This window comes from Ceratotherium simum, chromosome 11 (assembly GCF_057802395.1).
Source record: "Ceratotherium simum simum isolate JZ-2026a chromosome 11, ASM5780239v1, whole genome shotgun sequence".
In the NCBI taxonomy this organism is placed as follows: Eukaryota; Metazoa; Chordata; class Mammalia; order Perissodactyla; family Rhinocerotidae; genus Ceratotherium; species Ceratotherium simum.
This window is the reverse complement of record NC_141910.1, coordinates 23434515-23453218: the sequence shown is the minus strand read 5'-3', so window position 1 is coordinate 23453218 and position 18704 is coordinate 23434515.

Here is an 18704-nt window from a genome sequence, read left to right as displayed (position 1 = left end):
AGGGAAATACTAGTACCCATTTCAAGGGTTGTTGTAAGGATTAAAAGTTGATTTAAGGTAGATTTAATATAATTTATTAATTTTCTTTCATTAATCAATTTTTAAAGTTAGAAAAATAAAGTAATAAATCAATATGCTAGTCTTCATTACCTAATTGGTAAAAAGGAATGTCATGTATAGCCAAATTATAAGCTATTTATAAAGCAAGGAATATGATCTAAGTCCTGATATTTCTTTGGTAAATGTATCTATATATTTGAATCAAACTCTGAGGTTCTGCTTTTGACAATAAATAAACAACTCTCAGGTATAAAGATCAGAAATAGCACCATTATTTCATTACGTATTATTTCTTTTTTTGTGTGTGTGAGGAATATTAGCCCTGAGCTAACATCCATGCTAATCCTCCTCTTTTTGCTGCGGAAGACTGGCTCTGAGCTAACATCTATTGCCAATCCTCCTCCTTTTTTCCCCCAAATCCCCAGTAGGTAGTTGTATGTCATAGTTGCACATCCTTCTAGTTGCTGTATGTGGGACGCGGCCTCAGCACGGCGGGAGAAGCGGTGCGTCGGTGCGCGCCTGGGGTCCGAACCCGGGCTGCCAGTAGCGGAGATCGCGCACTTAACCACTAAGCCACGGGGCCAGCCCCTCGTTAGATATTATGATAAAACTTTTCCCATGGATCTAATGAAACAAAAAGATATAGACTGCAAAAATTAATTGATCTAGCATGTGACATACAATTGTATTTTTGTTAATAGGAAATAGATAATATTAAGTAAAATAAATATGATATAAAGATGAGAATTAAGACTGGAATAAATATTTTATCATATGATTTGATAAAAATAGTTTGTAACTATTTTATTGAATAACACACCAAATTTGAAAGAGATCATGTAAAAACTTGGTTTGCTTTAGCTAGTGTGTCATGAAAAATTTGATGATCCTAGAAAATATTTTAGTTGCGTCTAAAATAATCAACTGCTTTGGCCATTCCAACATATTTCTTTCCTGCTGATGACACGACTTTGGGATGAATATTGAGAATAGGTGAAAAGAATTATATTTTAGCATGTGAAAAAACTATCGTTAAGCTTTTTCTTTTTCTTTTTGTGAGGAAGATTAGCCCTGAGCTATCATCTGTTGCCAGTCCTCCTCTTTTTTGCTGAGGAAGATGGGCCCCAGGGCTCATCTTCCTCTACTTTATACGGGACGCCACCACAGCGTGGCTTGATAAGGGTGCATATGTTCACACCTGGGATCCAGGCATGCGAACCCTGGGCAGCTGAAGTGAGCGAGAGAACTTAACTACTAGGCCACTGGGAGGCCCCAAGCTTTTTTTTTAAAGACATCTCTGTGCTTTGCTTCATTAAGATAAATGCTTTCTTTGATAATTCTTAGAGGATGGAAGAAGCCTTACTGCCACCACTCCACTGTACTATATATTTTATTTGGACCATAACAACATGAGATAAAACAGCTCATTTCTAAAACCAAGTTTTACTCTTCACAGTGTGCAAAAGATAGGGAAAGATTGGTTCCTTGTTAATCATTGAGGAAGACTTCCCCTTTGTTTGATGCCCTGGTGGATATTATTCACCTGGTGGTGCCATAAAAATCAGATTTGGGATGAATAATGACTATGCCTTTCTTTTTGAAACGTTGGAGAAGGGCTATTGTGAACACAGGTAATTTCCCAAGCAGGTTAATTTTGGGAAAGAGAATACATAGAAGTTCAGGATCGGAAAATTGATTTCCTCAAAGCTATCCATAATTGAGCATGTCTTGGAAAGCATTCTGTACTCCCAGTGGTATGAGAATCCCCAGTTTGAAGGCCACTAATGGTAGACTCAAAAATGCTTACCGTGCCTTAAGAAAACATTGCCATCTAGTGGCAACTACTTCAAGTCGTAGACACAAGGACCTAAAGGTTCCCTTGACCCTTTTGAAGGTCACCTCTGACTCAGCCCCAAGTAGCAAAATACCTTGCATTTATTTTGTACATTATACTTTACATTGTGCTTTCTACATATATTGTTATTTATCACTCCAAGCAAGCCCTGAGGTGGTGATGCTATATCCTTCTATAGATGAGGCAATTGAGGATCAGAGAGGGTAACTCATCCAAGGTCATGCTTTCATATATTCATTCAAGATCCATTTATCATGGATAAAAAGCACTATTACATGACTAACATTATCCCAGGCATGGAGTAGGGGGATGGGTTATGGGTGAATTCAAAGATGACTAAGACACAATGTCCTTAAATCATTCACAATCTAGTGCGGACATAGAATTATGAATGCTGGAGTCAGGATTTGCATCCAGGACTAATGTGCATCAGTGTTCTTGCCACTATATCATGGTATAGTATATGTAAATATCATAAGGGTGTTTGGATGAACACTGGAGTCCTCATTCCCCATGAGGTCAGTCATGGGGAAAGGTGTTTTCCAAACAAGATGACTCACTGAATTAAAATGTCAACTGAACAGAGTGCCTTACCTTCCCTCTCCTTTTAATCTACTACTTGCAATCTGCTGTGGGCTTGGAAACTAGATAAGCAAATTTATTAAAAGGTACTTAACATGAAAGTAAATTACCTGAGTGAAAATCCTAGAAACCCCCAAGGAGTGTTGTGCATGAGTTTTAGACCATAGACTTTATTACGTCTGTGTTGGCCATTCTTGGGACTTAAGTCTTAAGATATCCTCTCTCTGAGCTGACGCCAGGCAGCTGAGTTAGCCAGTGAGTTCTGAGTGGGCAGTGTTACAGTAGAATAGATAATTGTGCCATAATAAGCACAGTGAGTTAGGAAAAACCCACATTCCTTATCAGGGCATGCCTCCCTCCCCAGCCTAGTATTTAGGATCTCTCTCCTAGCTTAGTACATTGCAGAAATTGGCCTTCTTTCTGTTTTTTGAACATTCCAAGTTCTTGCTTAACTCAGGCCTTTGTAACATTTTTCCCTTTTCCTCACTTTTCACAAGGCTAGCTCCTCATCTTGCAGAATTCAGCTTAAATGTCACCTTCTCAGAAAGCTTTTCACTGACCACTCCACCTAATATCTAATATAATAACTAATATCCACCTTATCTATGCTCTCTATCAACACCCATTTGTGTCCTAAAAATAGACATCTTTCTACACTAACTGAAGCTTTAGCACTTACCTTCCAATATATACATATTTTGTCTGTTATCTTTATTGTTTATCTCCCCCCACCAGAACGTAAGCTTTGTGAGGACAAGTATTTTGTCTACTTGGCTCATTTCTGTATGCCTGCCACCTAGAACAGGACTTGGCACATGGTAGGTGCTCAATAAATATCTGTGAATGAATTGAATGAAAACTCTTTCCCTCTTTATCTCATTTGGTTATTCTCAATAGACACAGCCAACTCGCCTGGTTTTCTTAAATAGATTCTAATTCTATTTTTCTTAGCAGCTCATGAAGCAGGACTGCTGTGTGCCTTTGTTCCAGGAAATGGACGGACTTCTGGTCACCTTCCCAGGGCCCAACCTTCTCTGGGACAGGAAATCAGGCATTAGTTAGGTGTGTTGAATCACGTTTCCTAAGTCTACACTGCCACATCATTTGTTAACGCTCTTGAGCAGGATACTGGGTAATGAGGCCAGGGTCTTGTTCAGATATTAGGTTAGCTTTCCTCCATTCCTAACCGCAAACTGCACCCCTGTGATAAGCTGGCTCTCCAGCACATGTGCCGCAGATCTCACCATGGGAAGGCAGACCTAGAGAGAGTGGAGGTTCTTGCATTCATCCTATTAAAAATGCCAAGTTCATCCCCTGCTGGTATTAGGTCAAGTGTGAGGATGTCTTCTGAAAAGAACAGTATATATCCTGTGAAGGGCTGAAAAACACACTGCTAAGTCACCAACTTCCAATGAGTGCCATGGCAGTTAGGAAGGAGCAAGTTCCCTCAGCCCAGTGATCTTAGAAGGCATTCATGAAGGTCTAGAGTGTATACAGCACTACCTTGAATGTGGAAAAGAAGAATCCAGGGGCCAGCGAGGTGGTGCAAGTTGTTAAGTGTGCGTGCTCCGCTGCGGCGGCCCGGGTTCACCGGGCCGGATCCTGGGCGCGCACTGACGCACCCCTTGGCAAGCCATGCTGTGGCGGCATCCCATATAAAGTGGAGGAAGATGGGCACAGATGTTAGCCCCGGGCCAGTCTTCCTCAGCAAAAAGAGGAGGATTCGCAGATGTTAGCTCAGGACCGATCTTCCTCACACGCAAAAAAAAAAAAAAAAAGAAAGAAAGAAAACAAAAGAAGAATCCCTATGCTGCCCTCTTAGAGGGAGCCAGAGTGGGGCTGAACGCTTCCCTCGAAAAAGAAAAACCGGCTAGCACCATATCCCCACTCCCTGAGCAGCCAGTCTTCCTGGCAGTTGTCTGCATCCTGGTCTCCACTGCCTCGCTTTCTGTTCACTACTTCTGGCCTCACTACCTTTCCAGCGTCCTCCCGTACCCTCTCTTCCTCACTTACCACAGTCCACCTCCCACAGGCCTTTCAATCTTGAATGTGATAAGTATTTTGAAGCCCAGACCTTTGCACATGCTATCTCTACTCTCATGTGAACAAGACACTCAGCTAACATTATCTATTTATCCTTCGCATTTTGGCCTCTCACTATCCCCTGCCCTATGTTTTCACCTATTAAGTAACCCAAACTACATTTGCCCATGTAATCATAGATGTATCTGTTTCTAAATGTATAGATTAATGTAGAGAGAATTGATATTTTGTGATTGAGTCTTCTGTCTTCCTATCCAAGAAAATGATTGACCTTTCCATCTGTTCAAGTCTTCTTTTGTGTTCCTGAGGAACATTTTAAAGTGTTCGTTACGTAGATCTTTGCATTTCTCAGTAAGTTTATTCCTGGGAATTTATTTTTTTTGTTGCTGTTATAAATAGTGTCTTTTCCCCACTATACCTAACTGATTGCTATTTGTATACAGAAAAGCTATTGGTTTGTATACATTAATTGAATTCTTGTTTTGTTTATTGTGGATTTTCCATTTGACTCTCTTGGGGTTTCCAGATATATAATCATATCTATAAATAGTGATACATTATAACTCCTCCTTTCCAGTTTTGACACCAATAATTCCCTCCTCCTGTCCAATTGCATTGACTACTACATCTAGGGCAATATTAAATAACCATGGTGACATCTTGTCTCGTTCCCGTTTAGTGAGAATGCTTCCATTGTTTTCCCATTAAGCACAAAGCTAACTTTTTTGTCCGTAAATCTCTTGAATCTGTCTATTTCTCTCTATTTTCACAGCTGTCACCTTAGTTCAAGACACTATGATTTTTCACCTGTAATAACGCCCAATTTTCATTTTTATTCTTGTCCTACGAATTCATTCTCCACACAACAGCTCAAGTGGCCTCATAAAAATGGAAATCCGATCATGTTTTTTCTCTCTTAAAACACTCCAGTGGCTTCTCACCCCTTTTAGGATGAAGTGTAAAATCCTTAACATGACCCACAAGGCCCTGTATAATTTGACCTCTGCATATATCTTCAGCTTCATCATGTACCTGCCCTTCCTCACCACAGTCCAGCTCATGCAGGCCTTTCAGTTCCTTGAATGTAATAAGTATTTTCCACCTCCAGACTTTGCACATGCTGTTTTGTCTCTACCCTTTGCTTAGGTAACATCATCTTCCTTACCCTTCGCATTTCAGTTTTTCACTGACTTTCTCAGGAAAGCCTTCCCTAACACCTCAGACCGGGTGTTATATACTCTCACCGTACCCTCTTCTTTTCTCTCACAGTCCTTTTCACCATAGTACCCTTACATATAACTATTTATACAATTTTTTATTGTCTGTCCTTCCTGTTGCGTTGAGAATTGTACTAGTGCCTGATACATTGCTAATTCTCAATAACTATTTGTTAAATAAATAAATGAATATAAATTATTCAAAACGCATGAAGATACAAGGACTGCATCTCTCTGTTCATATATAAGAAACATCTCGGGTTCTGAGACTGCACAATCAGCGACTGGTGTCTTGGCAGGGGAATATGGGATGATATCAAAGCAAACAGATTAGAAAATGGGTACATATTGTTATGCCAGATAGTAAAGAAGTTATCAAAGGGCGGGCCCCATGGTTTAGCAGTTAAGTGTGCGTGCTCCACTGCTGGCGGCCCGGGTTCAGATCCTGGGCGCGCACCAACGCACTGCTTCTCTGGCCATGCTGAGGCCGCATCCCACATACAGCAACTAGAAGGATGTGCAACTATGACATACAACTATCTACTGGGGCTTTGAGGGGGAAAAAATAAATAAATAAATAAATAAAGAAGTTATCAAAGACTATTGATACAGCAACTAGAGGGATGTGCAACTATGACATACAACTGTCTACTGGGGCTTTGGGGAGAAAAAAAAAAAAAAAAAAAAAAAGACTATTGAGGTCATGTCAAAAGGACTCCAGAGCCAACTTGAAGATGCTCCAATGGCCAAAAGTGGAACAATATGTGTGAGAAAAATAACTACAATAGATTGAAACACATCAAATATGTTTACCTCTTATAATGATACTAAGAAAATAAAAACTCAGTTAACCTTTTGGAAGATGGTAAGAAATCAGCTAATTCTTTTGAAAACTGGTAATAAAGGGGAAAAAAATCAAGTGTTTATTCTGCCTTTCCTGTATTAACTTTACCTCTGGACAACTGAATAGTTAATGAGAGGAAGTGTCTTTTTTAATGGATGTATTCCAGCTAATACACAAAGAAAATGATAGAATTAGAATATCACAGTTTTGCAGCCTAAATTGAATTAATGGATCTAGGCAATGATTAGCAATGACTGATCACACCGTTATTGATACGTCCACCAAATAGAAGGACACAACACAATGTATAAAAATGTCTTACAAGAAAAAAAAGTCAAACCTGAATCTGATCAATCCAGGTCCAACTACTCATTTACAGGAAATAAAGGGGATAGAGGAGCATGTTAAATTATTCCGTGGGGATGCAATGAACAAAGTTCAGGCTCTGGAAAACTTTACAAGACAGAAGACTTGATTTCCTCTACAAAAAGTTATAAGGGATAAAAAGAGAGATGGAAGAGAACTTAAAGAGTTAAAGCCTTAAAAGATATATCAACCATTTGCATCGTATGGACCTTGTTTGGATGACTGGATATTTGAAGATATTAAGGAACTATTAGGGGTTTTTTTAGGCATCGTAATGGTATTTTGGTTAGAATTATTTTTTAAAAGCATCTCTATCTTTTAGAAATATATAGGAAAATATTTACAGATGAAATGACATGGTGTCTGGAATTTGCTTCAAGTTAATCCTGGGTAGAGAGAGTGGGTGGGGATATAAATGAAATAAGATAGCCTCTGATTTGATAACTATTAAGTCAGCTTGATGAGTACTTGGGAATTCATTTTATGAGTCTTCTACTTTTGTATATGTTCAAAATTTTCAGTAAAATAACGGGTCAAAAAAATTAATAGAAAAGAGAGGGACAACGTTTCTTCTGGGATTCAATATATCAGACTCAGAGTGAATGTCTAGATTCTAGGAGGCATTTAAAAAAAAACATAGATCTGGTTGTTGAATGTCTAAATCTTGACAGTTTGTGGCTTGAAGGAGCAGTCATGCTTCACTGGCTGTGGGGAGCCAGGAGCAGAGTACACTTCAGAAGCTCAGGGCCTTTTGTTCTGGTCACACCCAAATGATCCAGATGGCAGGAACAGGATGAAATGACAACAAATATTTATTCCATCTTAGTATTGTCCTCTACTACTTGGATTTCCAAGAAAAAACTTGGACACAGGGCAATCCTTTTCGTCCAAGCCTTTTAAATTTTTGTCTCCTGTTCCAGCACTCTCACAATAATGAGCAGCAGGATTCATGAGAGTAAATTAGACTTTTATCAAATGGAGGTGAAAAGCACAGCCATTCAGTGTAGACCAGTGCTGTTCAATAGAACTTTCTGTAATGATGGAAAAGTCTTGTATCTCCACTCTTTAATGTGGTAGCCAATGGCCACATGTGGCTACTGAGCACTTGAAATGGGACTAGTGTGACTGAGGAAATGAATTTTAAATTTTATTTAATTTTTTTTTTTTAATAATTTTATTTTTTCCCCCAGTAGATAGTTGTATGTCATAGCTGCACATCCTTCCAGTTGCTGTATGTGGGACGTGGCCTCAGCATGGCCGGAGAAGCGGTGCATTGGTGCGTGCCCGGGATCCGAACCCAGGCTGCCAGCAGCGGAGTGCGAGCACTTAACCGCTAAGCCATGGGGCCGGCCCTATTTAACTTTAATTAGTTTAAATTAAATAGCCTCCTGTGGCTGGCAGCAACTGTATTGGACAGCACAGTTTGACTCTATGTAATATCTATAGTAACTGCTTTCTTAATGATTTCTACTATGAACTCCGTCACAAAGAATGATTTATTCTTTCTAGCCAAACAGGTCGGTCAACATTAATTTTAGTAGACATTCTTCTCCTATTCCTATTCTGACCACTTCATTTAAAACAATTTATTTAACTGTTTTATTTAAAACAATAGCAAAAACTGTGAGGATTTTGATTACTAACTTTTCTACTTATCTTCCAGGAGACAAACAGATGTATGCAATATTGCTGAAAAAGATTATCTAATCCACACCTTCCTTTTTACATAATTTATTCATTTAGCAAGTATTTAATGAGCACCTACCCTGTGCCAGGCACTGTATCTAGTGGTGCTATGAGTATATTGATTGTAGTGGATGCTGTAGCGTGCTGCCCGGATACCCTCCTTCAGGACAAAGGCACTCATTCTCCCAGCACCTAGATGTATTGGCTGCCCTCAGCTCTTAGCTGAATCCCTCTCCAGGAATTGCCTGAGGCTGAGGAAATTGCCTCGCCCAAACTCATGGTCCCTCCCTAGGAATAGCCCACATCCAGTCGATATGGGCATATAAAGTAGGTCCACTTACTGAAATTTGTGACAACCCTGAAAGGCCATCCTAAGCCCAGAGCACCCCATGAGACCAGCTGAGGCCTTTGTTGCAACCATATCATAGTTCAGCTTCTTCCTCTGCCTAACAACCCCAATGGTTGTTCCTAAATGCAAATCTCCATTTGCAGGAATTGGTTCCTGCCCTCATGGATGCTATTCTGGCAGGGATGAAGAAACTGAAATCCAGAGAGTTAAGAATTAGCCCAAGGACACACAGTTGATTCATGGTAGAGCTAGGAGAATCCATTTTCCTGGCATTCAGTGTAGTGCTCTTTCCACTACACCATGTGGCCTTATAATAAAGCATGCTGCACCAGGAAATCACAATCTGCTATTGGTAGTAGTACCAAGAGAAAAATATCTTCCTAATGCTTCCCTCTTCTTCTAGACACAGGATCCTGATGGAAGTTGCTGTCTTCTTAAATGACCCAGATTCCTTGACCACATGGTTGGTTGAGAGGCAGGTACCAATCATGGTAGCCTGGCTATGTTGGCCCAGGGATGGGCACATGACTGAAGCCAAGCCAATCACAACCTTTCCCCAGAATTGTTCTTAAACTGGTGCTGAGCAACTATTTTTCATCCTAGCTGGAACGGTGGAAATTAATAAACAGAAACCTCATTAAAATGGAGTGGGGAGGCCAAAAGGAGGAGCCCTCATGCCCTTCATCATAGTGGAGCCCAACAGGAAGAAGAAAGACTTCCTCTTCTTCACCAGCAAGAAGCTCAGCCAATGAGAGACTGTGACAACTCAGCCAATGAAAAACCAGTACACTGTGAACTCCCAGTCTCCTCCAATGGACTCTTTGTTTACAATAGCCCTCCCAACTTCCTCTTCCCCTCTGTAAAAGAGTTTCTCCTCTCCTTGTTGCTTTGGACTTTCATGTGGCTCACAGTGGTTGCAGACCCAGAATTATAATTCTTTGCTGCTTCCGAATAAACCCATTTTTGCTGGAGAAATAACTATCTATTTGTTTAAGGTCAACAGAATATATTAAGAATGTCAGTTTAGAGGGATCTAAACTCATCTGGGGAAGATGAGGATCTCCTCGTCTTGGGAAGAAGCTGGTTTGAGAGAAAAGAGGCTTCCCTGCAGAGAGAAGTGAAGAGAGAGTAACACAAAGTCCTGATGGCAATTTGTGTCCCTCTTTCAAGACAGCCCTAAAGCCAATGCCTCTCTTGCTCTACCTAAGTCTTGGTTATTTGAGCCAATGATTTTTTTCTTTTTGCTTAAGCTAGTTCATAATGGATTTCTATCCTGTCGTCCTACCACCCTAGCAAATTGATTTCATTTTTCTATTTTACCTTGTCATCTGTGTTTTGCATGCCCATTTTCATATAACTTGTATTCTTTCACATACAATTTTGTATTCTGCCTTTTCACTTGCCGTTACTTCATTCATATTTTTCCATAGTTGACACAGTGGCCACAAGTTAATAATTCTAACAAGTCAACATGCCACAATCTAACAGTCTCCCAGCTGTAGAATATTTAGATTGTTTGTTTTTTTTCTCCTTATTATTATACTTAACATTATAATGATCAACTTGGTGTATGTAGCTTTATTCTTTTTTTTTTTTTTTTTGGTGAGGAAGATTGGCCCTGAGCTAACATCCATTGCCAATCTTCCTCTATTTTGTATGTGGGACCCCGCCACAGCATGGCTTGATGAGCCATGTGTATGTCCACGACCAGGATCCAAACCTGCAAACCCACAGGCCACCAAAGTGGAGCCCAGGAACTTAACCACTATGCCACCAGGCAGGCCCCTCTAGCTTTATTCTTATGTTGAATTAATTTTTAAGTTAAATTTCCGGCAGAGGGATTGCTGAATCAAAGGGTATGAACACTTTCATGGTTTTCAACACAAAAGTGAATATTTTTTACATTTCAGAAGTTGGCCTAGACGTCAAGTTTAAAGGAAATGTCAGTCTTTAATGGTGATAGCCTTGAGATACTCCTTCCTGACTAAATTTCTGTCACTTTGCCCTGCTTACATTGCCAATTGCTGCCTGTTGCTCATCTAGAACACCTGGGGGTGGGAAGAAATGCCTCAGGCCACAGTAGTTGGCTGTGCTGGGTTTTTGCAAGAATGAAACTCCAGGGTAATGTAGGGTTCTCACAAAGGAAAGGGGGATCTGTGGAAGGGGCTGGGCGTTTCAGGACAGAGGGTTTCCAAATACCAAGTTCTCCCAACCCACAGCCAGATTCAGACTCTCATTAAGGTGAGAAACCCTCCACAAGAGATTCTGGTAACAAGTCCCTAATAAACCTCTTATTATATGCTCCCACAGCACTTTGGGTTTTTCCTTCATAGTACTTATTGCAAATTATTAATTATGCAATTCATTGTCCCATTTCTGGGAATTTAATTTAATAATTAATGCTTAAGAGGATGTTAACTTTTTTTTTTAACTTTTTTTTTTGTGAGGAAGATCAGCCCTGAGCTAACATCCATGCCAATCCTCCTCTTTTTGCTGAGGAAGACCAGCTCTGAGCTAACATCTATTGCCAATCTTCCTCCTTTTTTTCCCTTTTTCTCCCCAAAGCCCCAGTAGATAGTTGTACGTCATAGCTGCACATCCTTCTAGTTGCTGTATGTGGGACGCCACCTCAGCATGGCTGGAGAAGCCGTGCGTTGGTGCGCGCCCAGGATCCCAACCTGGGCTGCCAGTAAGGAAGACATTAATTTAAGAATTAATTCAACAGAAGGCAAAAGCTACGTACATCATGTTGTCTATAAGCTCCATGAGAGCAGAGGTTTGTGTTCTTTTTGTTCACCCCTGTGTCCTAAGCATCTAAAACAGTGCCTGACACATAGTAGGCCCTGAACAAATATTTGTTGAATGAATAAATAATCAAATTAGCATAATAAAAGAAACTAAGTTAACTATGTTTCTTAAATTTACTTGACCACGGAATCATTTTTTCAAATCCAAGTTAGCATTCTAAGGGACACATTTGGGAAATGCCAAGTCCACATATTAGGGAAAAGTATCAAGGGGAGATGAGGATATAGCCTTGTGTGTAGCACAGGAATTCTGTACCCTCAGAACTTGCCTGTGGAACTGCTGCACCCACTTGGAACACAGCAGAGAGGAACTGACTGACTTTAAGGGAATTTTGTTGAAGCAAGTTGATCAACACAGCATTTTGATAATCAGGTGGAAATTTAATACTTCTAGTTAATGTTTGCTTGAAAATTTGTAATTTGTGGATCAGTGAGCAGTTTTACAGGCCAGTCTTATCAAACTGTTTGGAAGACATCTCTAAGATGCTTCTTAGGGAAGTTTATTTGTGAGCATTTTCCCAAAGCTGACACACATTGAAGTTAAATGAGTCTTCTGCATATTTTAAAAGATTAACATATCCAAATAAAAAGATTAATTAATTCACAGAGACCTTCTCTGACTGTAAAAGTGAGAAATTATTCTGGTTTTTAGTCACTGTGAGTATAAAGAGCTCTAGATTAGGAATCTAGATTAGTTGAGACACTTGGTTCTAATTCCAGCTCTGCTCCCAAAGAACCTGCTTGATCTTTAGGAGCCATTCTGAGCCTCAGGGTCTCCTTCTATAAAGTGAGAAGATTGAATTAAAAAGACTAATTTTCCTTCCAGCTCAGATAGTCAGCGGTCCTTATCTGAAAGTGCATTTAGTCTCCAGGAATGGCATAAGTAGCTGTGAAGATGAAGAACTGGTTAATACCTTCATTGCTGTGGCTAGTACAGTCTCCAAGACCATTATAAGCAAGTGGATGCCAAAATACAAAGTTCAAATTTCACAACTTAAATCATGATCACTCTTCAGCTGAGCAATTCAAAAGGCTCTCATGGAACAGGTTTGAGTAAGGCCCACTTATATTTAATGCTGGCTGAGAAGGAAAGTGAAATGTGATGAAAGATACACTGAAATTAACCCAAAGCAGACCCTTTGCTATTTGCAGGTCTATAGTAGAACTGCTTTACTTACCAGCTTTGTTCTGTGACCTTATAAGTGTCTCTTGAGCTTCCAGCACTCGATTTTTCCCTCAGATACATTTTCCCTGTACTGCTTATCTTGTAAAATTAACTACTGTGTTACAGATGTATGAGCCAAAGCTAATTTTATAAGAAACTTGAGTGAGAGGAAATCAATCTTTCAAGGTCCCTGAAGTCCAGAGATCATAAAGAAATGGCTAAGGAGATAGTTTCTGGCTTTTAGCTTTTGATTTCCTTTTTTAGTTTCAGTTTTCTTTTTCTGCAACTCTCTCCCCAGAACTTCCATGGCGTATATAGATGCTCATAAACAAAACAATGACGAATAGTATGCTGTGAGAGAGGTCACAGCCCGCGCAGACAACAGAAGCTGCCAGGCTGGCTTGTGGAAATTTACAAATGATAATGGAGCTGCCACTTTTGCTTGAAGAACTACTCCCACTTGGGGACCTGAAACTGTGTAGTCACCAAAATGGCAAAAAGCGGTTAATGCTTTGATTTACTGAAAGGAGCCCTATTGATCAAGTTCATTTAAGGTTATTAGTTTATTCTACACATTATCACAGTTTGGCAACCATACACACTTCAGCACTTACAAGTGGTCAGATTTAATTATTGTTGAGTTACAAAATCACGGGCTATGCCTATTACTGTAAGCCCAATCTTAACGCATGTGCAAGCTTAAAATTCTAAGAATTGTTTTCAGTTTCTCTCCTGGTTATGAGATTTTGTGTGTGTGTTTTGTTATGTAAAACTCAAGTCTAATGACTGTTTTGAAAAGATCTAGGCAAAGGGTCATGACAACAATTCAGCTATTTAGCACAGCTCTCTGTAAACAAATCACCAGAGAAAGGCTTAAAGTGAGATAATAATTCCGGCTCATTGTCAGTGAATAAACACCAGGCATCTATAGACATGTTTAATTAATTCCGGCACTCTCTTCAAATACAAATTAATACAAAATAGCATTTTGTGACTTGAAGGTAATTGCCCACATGGCTGAGCTATGTATCTCCAAGAGCTGTATAATTTAAGTGGGGATTTATGTATGGAACATACAAGACTCTGAATAAATATTTTGAAATGAACATTTATTTCACAGAAAAGGTAAATAAAGTGGAGAATAAACGACGGCAAGGGAGACACCAGACACAAGTAACAATTCAAGCCAAACTGTGCTCTGCTAGAGGTGTAAACAAACTACCTACCCCTTAGCACCAAGGAGGCGCAGTTTAAACCAGATGGGAGGACAAGCTTCACCGGGAAAGCGAAGTGATTCTCGTTGCTCTGGGAAGATGAGTACTGTTTTGATTAATAGAAGAGGGGGGGAAGGCATTCCAGTTAGAGGAACATCAGAGGCAGAGAGGAGTGAAAAGCACTATCTGGGATAGTCCCGGGTGAGGGAGATGTGAACAACAGTGGTGGAAGATGGGGCTGAAATTGGGCTAGGGACTTACTTTGAAAAGCCTTAAATGTTGACCTAAAAAGTATGAATCCATCAAAGAAAGATAATTTTTTTTCCATTTTGTATCTTTATTTTTTTAAATTGAAAAATAAATGTATATACATTATAAACATTAAATACTATGAAAAGTAGTGAAAAATACTGTGAGAAGTAGAAAGTCTTCCATAATTCCACAACCCTGCAGATAACCATTGTTAGGGCAAATGGGTATCATTAAAGTTTTAACAAGTATTGCTAAATTGCCCTCCCAAAAGTTTGTATCTATTAATACTTCCACCAATAGTGGATGAGGATGCTTGTTTTCCCACATTGGGTATTTTCATTCTTTTTAATCTTTGCCAATCTCATAGGAGAAAAATAACATTTCATTCTTGAGCATCTTTTCATTTTGTTGTGGCCATTTGATTTCTTCATTCCTAATTTGAAATGCCCCCTTTATCATAACTCAGTATTGTCAGCACATAGCACATACAAGGCACTCAATAACTGAAGAAATATAATAGAGAGAAATGGTTTATTGCTGCTCTTTTGAAGAGGAAAATGGTATGATCATATCTGTGTTTTAAGACCATAGTTCTGATGGTAGTATGGAGAAAGAACTGAGAGCAGAAAGCTACCGAATTCAGACTCTAGTCAGAAAATCATTAAAATATTCCAGGCAAGAAAATGACAAATGCCTTACCTAGGGTAGTGTCAGTAGAGTTGAAAAATGGGCATGGATATGGAGCATAACAGGGATGGAATTGAGATAACTTGGCATCCATTTAAGCAGGCAAGAAGATGAAAGACAAAGAAGTGTTAAAGAAGACTGGAGTTTCTAGCTTGGCTGCTGGAGTGGAATTTCATATAGTTAATGAGAATATGGAACCCGTTATGAGGAATAATTTTTTTGCAGAGAGTTGTGAAAGAGTTCATTTTATATGTTAAGTGTGATCTGCCTTCTATTCTACTATTTGTGACCTTGTTCTCATTTCCTTTTGCTTCAATTATGATAGTGTTCCATCAGTTTTCCCTATTTTGCGTCTTTGGTTTCCACTTTTCCACTAGAGTTCTCCACCTAAAAGCATGTTCGAGTTGCCTATTTCCTCAACTACACTGTTATTCTAATTCTCCTTTGTTATTCCCATTGCCTCTTTTTTCTTTTTACTGCCTCTTATCCATGTATTAATTCATTCACTTATTTAACTAGTATTTATGGAGAGCTTATGTTCTACAGAAGGAGGCAGATAAGCAGACAGATGTCTAATGGTGGCGGTAAGTGCTATGGAGACAAAGTCAGGGGCTAGAGAGTGACTAGACTGATAGGATAGTTAGGTAAACAGGTCCCTCAGAAGTCATCACATTTTATCAGAGACTTGAGAGCAAGAAGAACTTTTGCAGATACTAGGGGAAGGGTGTTCTGAACAAAGGGAACAGCAAGTACATTGGCTCTGAGATGTGAATGTGCTTGGTGTATAAAAAATAGGAAGGAAGCCAGTATGCAACACAATGTACCAGGGGAGCCTGGTGGGAGATGAGGTTAGAAAAATGGTGCTGGAAGCAGGAAAGCAGATCATGAGGGCCTCTCAGGCCACAATAATGGCACTAGGAACCCACCCAGGCTTGAAAATAGGGGAGGTACATGATTGATTTAAATTTTAAAAAGGGCATTCTGCCTGCTATTTGGAGAACAATCTGTAGGGAGCAAAACCAAAAATGGAAGCAGGGAGACAACTGGACTTTGCAGTAATCGGAAAGAGATGATGGTGGCTCACCCAAGGAGGATGAGATTGAGGAAGCGAAGTCAGATTCATGATAGATTTTGAAGGTCAAACAACAGGATCTGCTGACGAACTGGATGTGGGTTGTGGGTAAAAGCCAGGAAACAAGGATGACTTTGAGTTTTTGGCTTAAATAACTGGGTGAATGTTGGTGCCACATACTGAGATGGAGACTACTGATGATGGAACAGGTTTTGGTGGGGGGAATCGAGAATTATTTTGGGGGCATATTAGAGTTGAGATTCTTATTAGATATCCAAGTGGAGATGTTGTATAGGAAGTTGGATGTAAGCCTATAGGTCAGAGGAGAGAACAGATTGAAGATACAGTTTTGAAGTCATCAGGGTTCAAAGGTATTGAAAGCCACAAGTAGGATGAGATTACCTAGAGAAGGAGTGTGGCTACAGAAGATGCAAGAAGAGAATTGAGAACTGAGCTCTGGGACTCTCTAACGGTTAGAGTCTGGAACTGGAGGAGAATCCAGGCAAGGAGACTGAGGAGGAGAATCAAAAGAAGGTAGTCCTGGAACCCAAGTGAAGAAAGTAGCACTTTAAGGAGGGAATGATTGTGTATTTAACACCATTGCTATCTACGTTAATTTGATATGATGCCATATATTCAACTTGCTGGAATTTCAATATAAAAAATTCTAGATTTATAAGAATTGAGTGTGACCTAAAGCTAGGATGAGCATATGTCTGAGTTGCTTTGGGACAGTACTAGTTTCCACCCATTTTTCAAGAATAATTAATAATGTTCCCCTTCACTCTCAAAAGTATACTGGTTTAAATAATAAATTATATGATCATCCTAACTATAGCCAAAACAGATTTTGTTGCAAATAGTGTTTTTAGGAATCTGTGTTCACAACTATCACAAGTAATGCCTCTAGAGAATTTTAACTCAAAAAGGTCTCATTCTATTCTAAGAACCCTCGTTCAGGACAGTTTCTGACCCATGTTCTATCTTCCTTTTCAGGTTTCCTAGGTAACACTGTGTTCCATAGAATACAGAATATTTTTATTCTTGATTCTCCTTTTTCCCTAATTTTAAATGTAAAGCATGCTCAATGAAGAAAATATCACAAACACAGAAGAGTACAAAGGAAAAAAACTCAACCATAATTTCTCCAACCAGATAAGCGCAGTTAATATTTTTTAAACAGCAGCGATCACATATTTTCAGCTTTTCTCATTTATCTGCATAGCAAATCATAGATTTTTTAAATTAAACTTTTAACTTTGAGATCATTGTAGATGCATATACAGTTGTAATAAATAATACAGAAAGATCCCACATATTCTTTATCCAGTTTCCTCCAATGTTAACATTTTGCAAAATTATAGTGCAATATCACAACCAAGATATTGATATTGATGCAGTCAAGATGCAGACCATTGCCATCACCACAAGGATCCCTCATGGTGCCACATCCACTCCCTTCCTGCCCCCACCCCCTCCTTAACCCCTGCAACCACTAATCTGTTCTCCCTTTTTATAATTTTGTCATTTCAAGAATCTTATATAAATAAAATCATACAGTATGTAACCTTTTGGGATTAGCTTTTTCCACTTGGCATAATTCTCTGGAGACTCACCCGTTCATTCTCTGGAGATCCCGTAATCTCTGGCGTGTATTAATAGTCTGTTCCTTTTTATTGCTGAGTAGTATTCCATGATATGGGTATATCACAGTTTAACCATTCACCCATTGAAGGACATCTGGGTTGTTTCCAGTTTGGGGCTATTATCAATAAAGCTGCTATAAACATTTGTGTACAGGTTTTTGGGTGAACATAAGTTTTCATTTTTCTGATATAAATGCCCAGGAATGCTATTGCTCTGTCCTATGATGGTTACATGTTTAGTTTTTATATATATATATTTTTTATGGATGTCATAAGAGTTTATAACATTGTGAAATTTCAGTTGTACATTATTATTTATCAGTCACCATATATATGTGCCCCTTTACTGCTTAAGCCCACCTGCCAACTCCCTTTCCCTCTGGTAACCACTAATCTGTTCTCTTTGTCCATCTATTTGTTTATCTTCCACATGTGAGTGAAATCAAGCAGTGTTTGTCTTTCTTTGTCTGGCTTATCTCACTTAATATAATACCCTAAGTTCCACCCATGTTGTTGCAAATGGGATGATTTTGTCTTTTTTTATGGCTGAGTAGTATTCCATTGTATATATATACCACATGTTCTTGATCCATTCATCAGTTGATGGGCACTTGGGTTGCTTCCTTGTCTTGGCTATTGTGAATAACGCTGCAATGAACATAGGGGTGCATAAGTCTCTTTGAATTGTTGATTTCAAGTTCTTTGATAAATACCCAGTAGTGGGATAGCTGGGTCTTATGGTATTTTGATTTTTAATTTTTTGAGAAATCTCCGTACTGTTTTCCATAGAGGCTGCAACAGTTTGCATTCCCACCAGCAGTGTATGAGGGTTCCCTTTTCTCCACACCCTCTCCAACAT